Below are 11181 nucleotides of genomic sequence, written 5' to 3'. Positions count from 1 at the left end.
ACCACAATACACATTTTTTAAACTTAATATTTTATTTGAAACCTGAATACTGAAACCAAAAACTAAGGGTAGGGTAAGTTACACTTTCAACAAAATTAAAGAAAAAAAATCTGAGAAATGTTGATTGAAGAAGTAGTCATTTGTTATAAGCACTTTTGGCAGCAATTATAGCCACAAATCTTTATGGGTAAGTCTCTACTAACTTTGCATGCTTGGATAATGCAATTTTAGTCCATTCTTCTTGACAGATTTGCTCAAGCTCTCTCAAGTAACTTGGGGATTGAGGATGGGCAATGACCAGGTTGAGAGCCAACTACAAGCATATCTACAGCATCCTAGCACCCTTTCTTCTTTTAACAAGAACACCTAGGTTTCACAAAAAGCATCCAGGGTGAACACAGAACAGAATGGGAATACCTCAGTTGCTCAGCAGCTTCCCTAACTGTCTTGCAGCAACCTTTGGCTCTTTCTCTAGCTACTCATCCAGTTAGCTCTCCACCTTGTGTAGGACCATTCAGCCTCCTGATGCACTATAACCTAGCCACTGCATTGAAACACGGGTCTAAGTAGAAAGGAGCCCAGCTGTAAGGTTTAATGATTGTAAGGACTGACAGCTGGCTCCTCTCAGGCAATGATTAGAGCTGCCTGCTCGTCACAGGGTCTTTATCCCCGAGTTGTTTGAAAGCCCCTTGGTCTTTGTGGTAATAATCTTTGTTTGAAATTCACTACCTGACTGAAGGACCTCACAAAGACAGCTGTATTTATTGTGAAATCATGTGAACCACCATTATTGCACACAGACTTCCCTTAATTGTGTGTCTACTTAAGAGACTTGTGTGCACCTCAAATTAATTTAGGTATGCCACAGCAAAAGGGTTTGAATACTTATACAGTCATGATTCTTCCTTTTTTCTTTGATATCAGTTATCTACTTTTTTATTATTTTTTTTTGCTCTGGAGGTGTGGAGTTGGTTGTCTATACAGTAACAAATAAAAATTGCTCTAGTGATGACTGCAAGCTTTAAAACAACAAAATGTAAAAGCTGAGCAAGGGCCTGAATACTTTAGGAAGACACTTATGTCTTACGTATTTAATATGTTTATAATATGTATTTATAGATAATGACACAATTAATTATTATTTTAGCATTTTTATTTCAAATGTGTAACATCTATTATATAGGCAGAAAAAGATTAGATATATAGGCAGATTAGAACTGCTTGTGATATCAGTCCTGTTGGGACAAACACTATGCTACATTTAAATACTTAACTGATTTCCAGATTGCTCTGGATATTTTCCCTTTCATGTTGCTTTCCTTTAGTTCAAGTCCGCCAACAAATAAAGCCACATCCCCGGACTTGTATGATGTCAATTTATTTGTAACACACTTGCCAAAAAGGAGTTTTAATTCACTACATAACATCATATTTATAATGAATAATGAAAATAACTAGGTGTGACTGAGTTTAACTTTCAAATTAAGGCAATCCTCTGATAAGATTTAGTGTTGTGCCTTAAAGTTCTAACATGAAGATCATGGCAAAAATGGTTCTCTTCTACCCACTTAAAAATAACAAAAACATTTCCCTATCCTTCCACGTGTTTAGTTAAGTCTGAAGTTCAGGTGTGAAACAAAATATCAATCAATCTTTATTTCTTATAGTTGCCACAGAGAGCTTTAGAAAATATGTCCAACTGAAGTTTTATGTAAAGATTGTAGACCACTGGGTAAGAAGCATTATCCATTTGCTGTTCTTATTAAAACAGTTTCAGTATATGGGGAAGGCTGAAAATATTTCTGAGATAATAAGACTGTTTTTAATTGATGTATGGAAATCATATTTTTCAAGTTCACTATCTGGATTTTTGCTGTGTATGGGAACAATGAACAATGAAGTTGTTTTCCTTGTTTCTTGTTTTCTTCAGTAGTGAACCTCACAAATTAAAATGCGGGTGGAACAGTCACTGAAAGCATAGAGATATTAACTATATTCACTATGGGACAGGTAACTGTTGGCATTGGATATTGGGATAGTTCAATTGCTATAGTGTCTAATACACATGTTCTTGAAAAGATTCAAAGACAAACTGGTACTGAGCCTTTAAGACATGATAATTTCTGTTTCTTTATGTGAACAACTTTGTCATTAAAGTGTTTCATAAGGTAATTGGTCATAAGATAAATTAGTCGTCCTGATGGTTTTTAAGATTAGCTACAGCAGCGGTGTTAAACTTGTCATTTCTGTGGTGGAAGAAATGTGATTTGAACGTAATTACATAGTATTGTTCATTTGCACAGTATTATTACAATGTACCTACCATTCTATAATGTGTATTTTATATTGTATTATTGTATACAATATTCTTACATAGTAACAAATGCATTTCTACAACTATTGCCATTGCTCTTAGGCAACAACTACCTGTGGTAAAAATCAAGTATCAATTTGAGTTCTACAAAGAAATACACATTTCTTCACTCCACTAACTATACAGCATTCTTTATTTTTCCCTTCTACAATAATATATTTACAAGACCATAATTAAACTGATAAAAAATACATTATTTTGAGATAATAAAATACCAGCTTGGTATAGCTACAGTGATACCACTGTGATCTAGTCACAAAGGCCGCCTCAGCATTTTGGGGAGTTTTGGGGATATGTTTGTACAGGTTGTGCACATGTCATTTTTTTTTGTAAAGACACGCTCCTGTTAAACATGAACTGTGAAAACATCAAACACCCGCACAGTGGCTAACGAATCACAGGCAGCACTCCATATCCAAGACTGTTACCGTATGTGTGCTTGCTTGGACTGTGGACTATACAGGTTCATGTAAGTCATGAATTGAATCCTGGCAGAATCTCTGACCACACTTGCCACTTTGGCTGAACAAATGATCTTGGCAGGTTTGATCTGGTCTGCGAACCATGTTTGACACTAAGCTGTAGTATTGGTAAGGAAGTGGGGTTTAATTTTATAAAACCCTATCAGGTTTTAATGGTAGGCTGACCAGGTCAAAATTAGGGCCTGCTTATACTACTAATACAACCTGATTTTGGTTACTCTTGATTTTACATTTCCATTCAGCTCCACGATGGTCTAATTTGAGTGAAAGTGTTAAGTCTTTGAATCTTGATGAATATTTTTTTCAACTATAAACTTCCTATACTGCATTTACAATTGCATACAATTGTACAAATAGTGCAACCTAGGAGGTTCAACAGATGATCAACACAACCAGTTAATAAACTTGCAGGAAGAAGGTGAATATCTATATATTTGAAATTTAGATAAGGCAAGCATTTTTGTTCGATATTTAAGTGGAATTAAAATCACCAAAATAACCTGACCATTTTATTTCTGAGATTGCAAGTACACTTTAATATGGACAACTCTGGATTTTTTTTCTAAAACAATGTTCGTCATTGTTTTACCAAAATATTAAATACAAATTTTAATTACAAAACAAAATGAAACAAAGAAAACATACAAATAGGAATTTCATCACAATGTACATTTATATTCAAACAACCATATTTTTTACCTATAAAAGTAAAACAAATTGCACAAAGGATTTCTCTCCAGATTAGCCAGTGGATAAAATATCCGTCAAAAATAGTTTTTAATCGATCTTTAACGTTCTACAGGTGTGAATCCAGGAGGGGACTGTAGCTGCAGGTTTTTCTTAAGTCCATCTCCAATTTGCAGCTGGTTTAACTCCTGAAGACCTTAGCATTGTTCAGTCCAACTGGTAGATCCCTCCACGGATCTCTGAAAAACCTGTAAGTAGCTCACATATGATTAATGCACAAACAGCAAAATGTTAGACATGCCATGGTTAAAAATGATGCATGGTTGGAGGCCATTCTAATGTAACATACTAAGAGTTAAAGTTTATATTTCTCTTGGTGTAAGAAAAATCTAACATTTCCATGTTAGTGGAGTGGAGTGTTTTAATTACAAATGAATATTGTTTAGGCCCTTGACAGACTTGAATGGAAAACAATGTGTTTGGACTTAAGGGATACTCATGCTGACTGTTGTATTGTTTAAACCTTCTTTATTGACAAAATGTACGGTCACCTGCATTGTTAAGCGCCTTGGGGTAACCTTGTTGTGAAAGGCGCTATATAAAAATAAATTGAATTAAATTGAACTCCATAATCCTACTAGTGAAACATTGATGAAGTGCATGATATAATGATTTTTCTTCTGTTGTATAATACAAAATCACACGGTGCTTTATAGTGGTTGGACTGCTAGAAAGTAATGTTAAGATCTTGATGTGAGCAATTTTTCCTTTTGGCTTCAGTAGGCCCATATGTTGGGACTAACAATACTATTAAACAGGAGACAACTACAACTAGTCAGCCTTTGTCAGAAGACTGCAGCTGCACTGGAAGATTGGTATTTTTTGAGTAAATTGTTAACATTAATTACATTTGTAGCATAACTCCTGACTGTGTTTAAGACTTGCACATAAAATTAAAGCTGTTGGACCTGAGTGTTACATATTTATTTGTTAGTGTATCACTAAACTTTCATAAAAACCTTATTACATACAGTAATTTACATCTCACTCTGATCACTACATGAGTCTACTTCCTTGCTAATTCTTTGTGCTCTGCTTACTTTTTGTCCTTTTATAAATGAAATGTACTGACGTTTTGAAAAGGATGAAGTTTCTTAAGTGAAGTTAAATGAACTAAGGGTGAAAAAAGTATAAAGGGAATTTACGACAGAATTTATAGACATGTAGAATAACCTGAAGTTTAAAACAATTTTACAGCACTTTATTTTTATACCAGTCAAAAAAAATAAACTATATGTTGTCAGTGTAAGTCTTGAGGCTTTTAACTATTATTTAACAAATAGTAGAGGGAAAATAAGGTCTACCTCAAGAACAATTTTAACCAGGTTTAATTAATCAAATGTTGAAATAGCTTTGAATTTTAGTAATAATTTTCTAGATACAGTCAAATGTGTTTCTTTTACATTAAATACAAATCACGAAACAGTTTTATGCCAGATGGTCACAATGTTTTACATGTGTACTTTTCTGTTGTTTTTTATCAATTTAAAGTACATTATGGTGCAAAACTACTGAATCCTTAATAATCATGAGTTCCTAGTCAGTTCCTTAACTCCAGTAATACAACAGAGACTATACTGGGTGCAGTTAAAAACAAAAAGTGTTCTCTTCTTAGGTACCTTTGAGTGTCACATGGAGAATGTGTATTGGTAAGTGTAGATTTCTCCATTAAATTTACGTTTGTTGCATTCCATCCCCTGCGGTTTTAAGAGAACTGGTTAGGGAAGGCTGGATCTGACTGAGCACAAATGGAATGGCCATTTGTCCAGAGTGCTGGAGTGGAAACTGAAATTTAAGTATGCTATACAAGAAATGATGTGAATTAACAAGAGTGAAATATAATGGGAACTTAAGCTAGCATTATTTTACATTTCAGTTGAAATTACTTCATAAAAGGTACATTACTGTCCATACATTCCATATCACAATACCATCATAGATAAACTATAATATTAAAAATTGACAGGATGAAGAAAAGTACATCTCTTTTTAGAAATATGCAAGATTTGTTAAAAAGTATTGCGTATAACGTATAACTTAAATATGGCAATATAAACAATCAATATTATTGTCATTATTATATGGTCTTTATTTTTTATACCCACATGATTAAATTCTTTAAAAAAATATTTCAAGAGGTGATATGCAGAAGATCTCTCAAATAATTTTTGAAGAATTATCAGCTCATTATTTAACAAAACTCCTTAGAAATTACAGTCTAGTAGATCGTCTGATTATCTCCCTCAGCCTAAAAGACAATAATTGTTCATTATCGCAGGAGGTCAGTTAAGTTTTAATTCAATGAAAAACAAAACTGCATTCACTGTAGCTATGATGGCAAGATTCCATTTAGAAAAAGAAAAACATAGTTAAGGAGACTTGGGGATTTCTCATTATTATTCAAATGAATACAAATGTTATTGTGCAATCAGTGGCAAATATTTGCACTTTAAGAATATTGAAAAAGTGTTATTGTGGGAAAAAATATAAATGAATATAGGCAAGGAGACTGTCCTGAAGACTTACATTGATTACATATGAAAGGAACAGAAATGTACAAAGTGGGCATTTTGTTTCAAGACTGCACACTATTTTGGTCTGCAGATTTAAAACTGTGTTGAAAAAAAAAGTTTTAAAAATCTAGAATAACTGAAACAGCATGGTTCCCTGCTTTTTAATTGGTGAGCACAAAACATCTGAAAAGATTTTTGTATGAAACATACTAGTAGAAGTTCATCTTGTGTCACCACTATAGTGTCTGATCTGACATGATGTGGCCAAAGGCTTTTTTTTCCCAAATGTAGAATCTTTAGAACTTAGACACAGAAACTGCTTTAGTAATTGTGTTATATCGGATTAGTCATGGCTAAGGTTTGATAGCAAGAAATAAAAAGAAAAGCATGTGTGTTTTATTTATGGCACATTTTCCACCTGTGCTGACACGGCTGGGAATTTACAATTGCCCTGAGTTACAAGCAATGCTTCTGAAATTCCACATTTTACGGGTCTGTATTATTGTGGAACATTTGTCAAACAGCCAATTGCTGTGGCAGCCCAGTCAATGATTTATTGCAACATCTGCAAGTAAAAAAAAAAATGTTTGTATCGGCTTTTAACTATTTAGTCTCTTACTCAACATAAAAGACAGCCAAGAAAGGACATGAACCTGTATGCATGTTTAAATGGCTGACAAGAATCACAGGATTAGCCTGCAGGTTTACTGCCCATTAAGAAGATGTCATTTTAGTTTGTTTAAAACTGCAGCTGGTCTGCTCCTATGAATTCAGCCATATACTAACAAAACAATTATTTGTCTATAGAGATAATCTAAACTTCTCTCTGTACTATTAATGGCAATCATCAAGCACAAATACCTCACCAGTTAAACAAACATTGGGTGGGATATTTAAAAGAAAAGGAAAGTGAATAAACTAACCAGATGAAAGGCTCACTTCAAACCTATGAAGGCAATCTCATCTAACTGAAGTAGGCCAACAGTCTGGATAAGCAAACACCCTACAGTTATATGATGAGCTTTTGAAAATCAAGAATACCAGTTGGTGTATATATATTTTACAAGGCTGACCTTTTAAGGTTTCAGAATTATGCTGTTAAAAGCAACTTTTATAAGCAAGCACTCATAATGCAGATAAGATTATTAAGTAGCTCTGAATATTTAACAGTGCTAGAAACCAGAACCATCTAAACAAATTTCAGCTTCCACTTTGTAAACTTCCACAAAGTCAGTAGCACCATGAAGCTGTTTTGCCATATTAGGTCTCATCAGCATGTTATAGCTAACTTATGAGCACAGAAAATGATATGCATCTTACTAGAAACACCTATCATGGTTATAGCCAGATCGAGCTAAGCAGAATTTATACTCCCATAATTCACAGTAACGTCTTGCTCTTAAAAAAAAAAACATCACTGAATTTTAGTGTTGTGAAATGCCAATGCTAAGTTATAATATACTGTTAGGCAGTTGTATGGGAGGTCAGCGGTGTGGCCTCTCAGTTCCTAAGCTCTAGGTTCAGTTCTTTGCCATTTTTGATATAACATTTGTTTTTTCAATGTTTCCATAGGCTTTCTGGGGTGCTAGTTTCCTCCCATTTTCCAAATGCATGCTGGATAGTTTACTTGGTACTTCTGATTTTTTCCTATGCTTGTGTCCTATGCTTGGTGACGAACTGATGTTCCATCCAGGGTATAATCCTACCTTGCACCTCATGTTTCTGGTGACCTGATTATACCCAGAAAGAGTTTTTGGTGATGAATGTGTTTCCTTTATGATTCAGTTCTTTAGATATACTATAAAATTCAGGTTATTTATGGCTGTCCTTTTTTAAAAAAAAAACGTTAATCAATTTAATAATGTAATTAGTTGAAGGATTCTTAAAGACCTTTAAATATTGATGGTAACCATGGCCCACAATGAACTACAAATACTTTTCAAATTCAGTTCAAATTACTTTAACTGTTGGGAAAAATATTTCCACTTTAGTGAAATTTTAAAGTATATTAACACGCACTCTGTATGAAACTCGTATTAAACTGTATGAACTTTTAAACAAATCCTCAAGGGGCTCTGACTGTATATGATTTAAAATATGATTTTGTATTATAAAAATGTTCCCTAATATACAGTATATATATCCTTGTGTTATCTGTAGTCTCAGCTTAATGGCAGTTTTGTCTGATAGTTGTAAAAAAGGATGGGTTTCAGAGCTTGCTTTTATAAAACTCTGGAATCAATTGAAAGTTTAATTTGTTGTTTGCTAAAGTTTTGTAGTTTTCAATCAGTAGGAATATTCAAAAGCTGTCTTTAAGGCAGCACTGATTCATCTCAGGTGTTAAGTTAATTAAACAATATTTAGAATTTACTATAAACAAACGTTTTCTACATTAAAATCACTAAACTTTTTACATGTAAAAAAAGGCAGTGCAGGGGAAATAAGTTTCCATCTTTTAAAAATGTAAATCTTTCCTTCTGATAACTGTAAAAATGCTTTTTATGAAAATAAGACTTAAATTAAGAGAAATTTATTTTAAAACAAATAGAAACTACTATGAATTCATCCAATGGCTTTATCAAGACAAAAATACTTTTTTTTGTATTTTTACCTCAAAACTCCACATAAACACATTTAGAATGTTACCTTCTGAACAAAAGTATTAACATTCTATGATCTGTTTAACACCATTCAGTATGTATTGTCAACATCTGTCTCCACATCACCACATATGGCAACAATAAAGACAAATTAGCTACGAAATTCAGAGAATCTGGCAATAAGATAAACCTAAGCATGCAAAATTCATTTTCTGTGCTTAGTCACTGGTGGTCTGAAGAATGATCGACTTCCTGTCTCGTCCTCTGGCGCCCAAATCAAAGGAGTAAAATCAGACTGTAATCTGCGTATTTTTCTGGCAGAAGACTGACAGGTCTCCACTGGCTTTGCCATTGTATTAAAACTTTTTCTCCTGTCTGCTTTAAAGAACTGTTGTTTTCCTATCATTTTCTCTTGAGGCATTAGGTATTGCAATTATTGAATAAATGTGCTCCAAAAATGGTTTCTACTTTGCTAGAATGTTATCATGAAAAGTAAAACGGTAAACATCAAAAAGTTGCTTCATGAAAGTAAAAGTACATACTCCCATTAGATTGAAAACAATCTAGACTATTAAAAAAATGCATTAAATCAAGGTCTTTTACAATTAATACTTTCCTCAATAATATAGCTTGTGAATACAATTCCACTTACAAATTACATTTACAACCTTATTGCAGTACTTAAGCTTATGTGGAAATTATTTTCACTGGGAAACCTGATTAAAATCTCTGTCTTGAAGAGTGGTTATTCTGGGCTCTTCTCACAATCCACATAAAAAGCATCTCAGCCCATTTCCTAAGACTCCTTCACACAACTTTTAAACTGGCCACTTTCCAGCTGATCAGAACTGCTGATATCCACACCAAGATGCAATAAACATATTGCCATATACAATCTTTTGCTGCACATACAAAGCAAAGAATGCCACAACGCATACTAAAATCCATTCACATTTTATCATTGATATACAGTATGTGTAACCAGCAAAACATAAGCAAATGCACTTAAAACTAGGATATTTATTGACTTGCTTCTAATCTGTGTATTAGTCCAGTGCATTGTTTTCCCCATCTTAGCTGGAAAAAAATGCAATGTAAAAAACTGAAATGTTACACATTGTAATCTGAAGCAAATCACTAATCATAAGAGAAACATTACAAATGCAAGAGGAGGTTTTAGCTTCCACACAATCTTTCCAATATTATTCTTCAACTGAATATTACTTGACATTAACTACATTCTGAAGCACGTGGTTCCTGCTGTGTTCTTCGTCACTGCAAGACAGTCATCCAAGTGACCTGAAGAGACTCGAAAATCATTTATATGCTTAGGTTAAGAATCTGTGAAACACTGCAGTTTGGTTCCCGGTGACTAGACTTTCTTTAAATGTTGCAGTCAGAATCTGCCATACAGCTGATTTGAAGTGGGATACAAGTGTCCTGTTGCAATAAATGTTAAAAAGAAAATCAAGTTCCTGGAGTGCTGGTATGTTCCTTATTAAGCACAAACATATTTTCCTATGAAAGTATGCATTAAAATATGATGTGAATAGCAGCATGAACTACTTTCTACTTTGTAAGATGCCATTATACATTTATATTTAATAAGGTGGGCACTGCACAATCAGAGAAAGAACAAATTAGGAAACTAGATTGGGGTGGATGGGTTTCCTCGAGTAACCTCACTGATGTGTACCCCATGCCACCATTAGCAATCATTGATTGATTTGTAGAGTTATAACCCATTCCAAATGTTAGAGGTTTTAGTAAATGCTCAGTTATTCAGTGGGCTACAACTCATCATTTCTACTTTTTATAGCACAGTTTAGCATTAAGTGTAACCCAATGGAGATTAATTTTAAAACATTCATTAAAACATCAAGTAAAACAAATGAGGTGACAAAGATGCCAGCAAATGTTCATGCTTAACTGCTAGTTTCTTGTGAATTGTAGTAAAACACATTAGAATAAAAGATCTGAGAAAACAAAATGGAAAACAAAGTTCAGCCAAGATGGATAGATGCCCAAGCAAACCAGAGGTTTTTGTCGCCGTATGGTGTCCTTTTAAATTCTAAAACTTACTTTGTAGTCTGTTCCAGTTAAAATGGATCATCGTCATCATCATCATCATCATCGATATTTTTTTAATTTCTTAAAAACATGGTAGTAATCTGACTTTTTAACTGAACAATTAACACACCTCTTCATATCAGGTCTGAACACTGGAAAACCATTTCCATTAGTATTTTCTTCTTCCACTTTCTAACCTATTTATCCAATACAGGAACATGGGGGAGTCAGAGCCTATCCTGCCAAGCAACAAGAACAAGGCAGGATACATCCTGGACAGGACAACTGTCTCTCACAGGGCACACACAGACATAAACACACACACATACTCACATCAGGGTATTTTTTCAGAAGCCAATATGTCTTTGGACTGTGGGGGAGAGGGGGAAATCACA

Source organism: Lepisosteus platostomus, chromosome 9, assembly GCF_059453375.1.
Source record: "Lepisosteus platostomus isolate fLepPlt1 chromosome 9, fLepPlt1.hap1, whole genome shotgun sequence".
Lineage (NCBI taxonomy): Eukaryota > Metazoa > Chordata > Actinopteri > Semionotiformes > Lepisosteidae > Lepisosteus > Lepisosteus platostomus.
The sequence above is the reverse complement of the archived record's forward strand: the minus strand, read 5'-3'. Positions refer to the sequence as shown.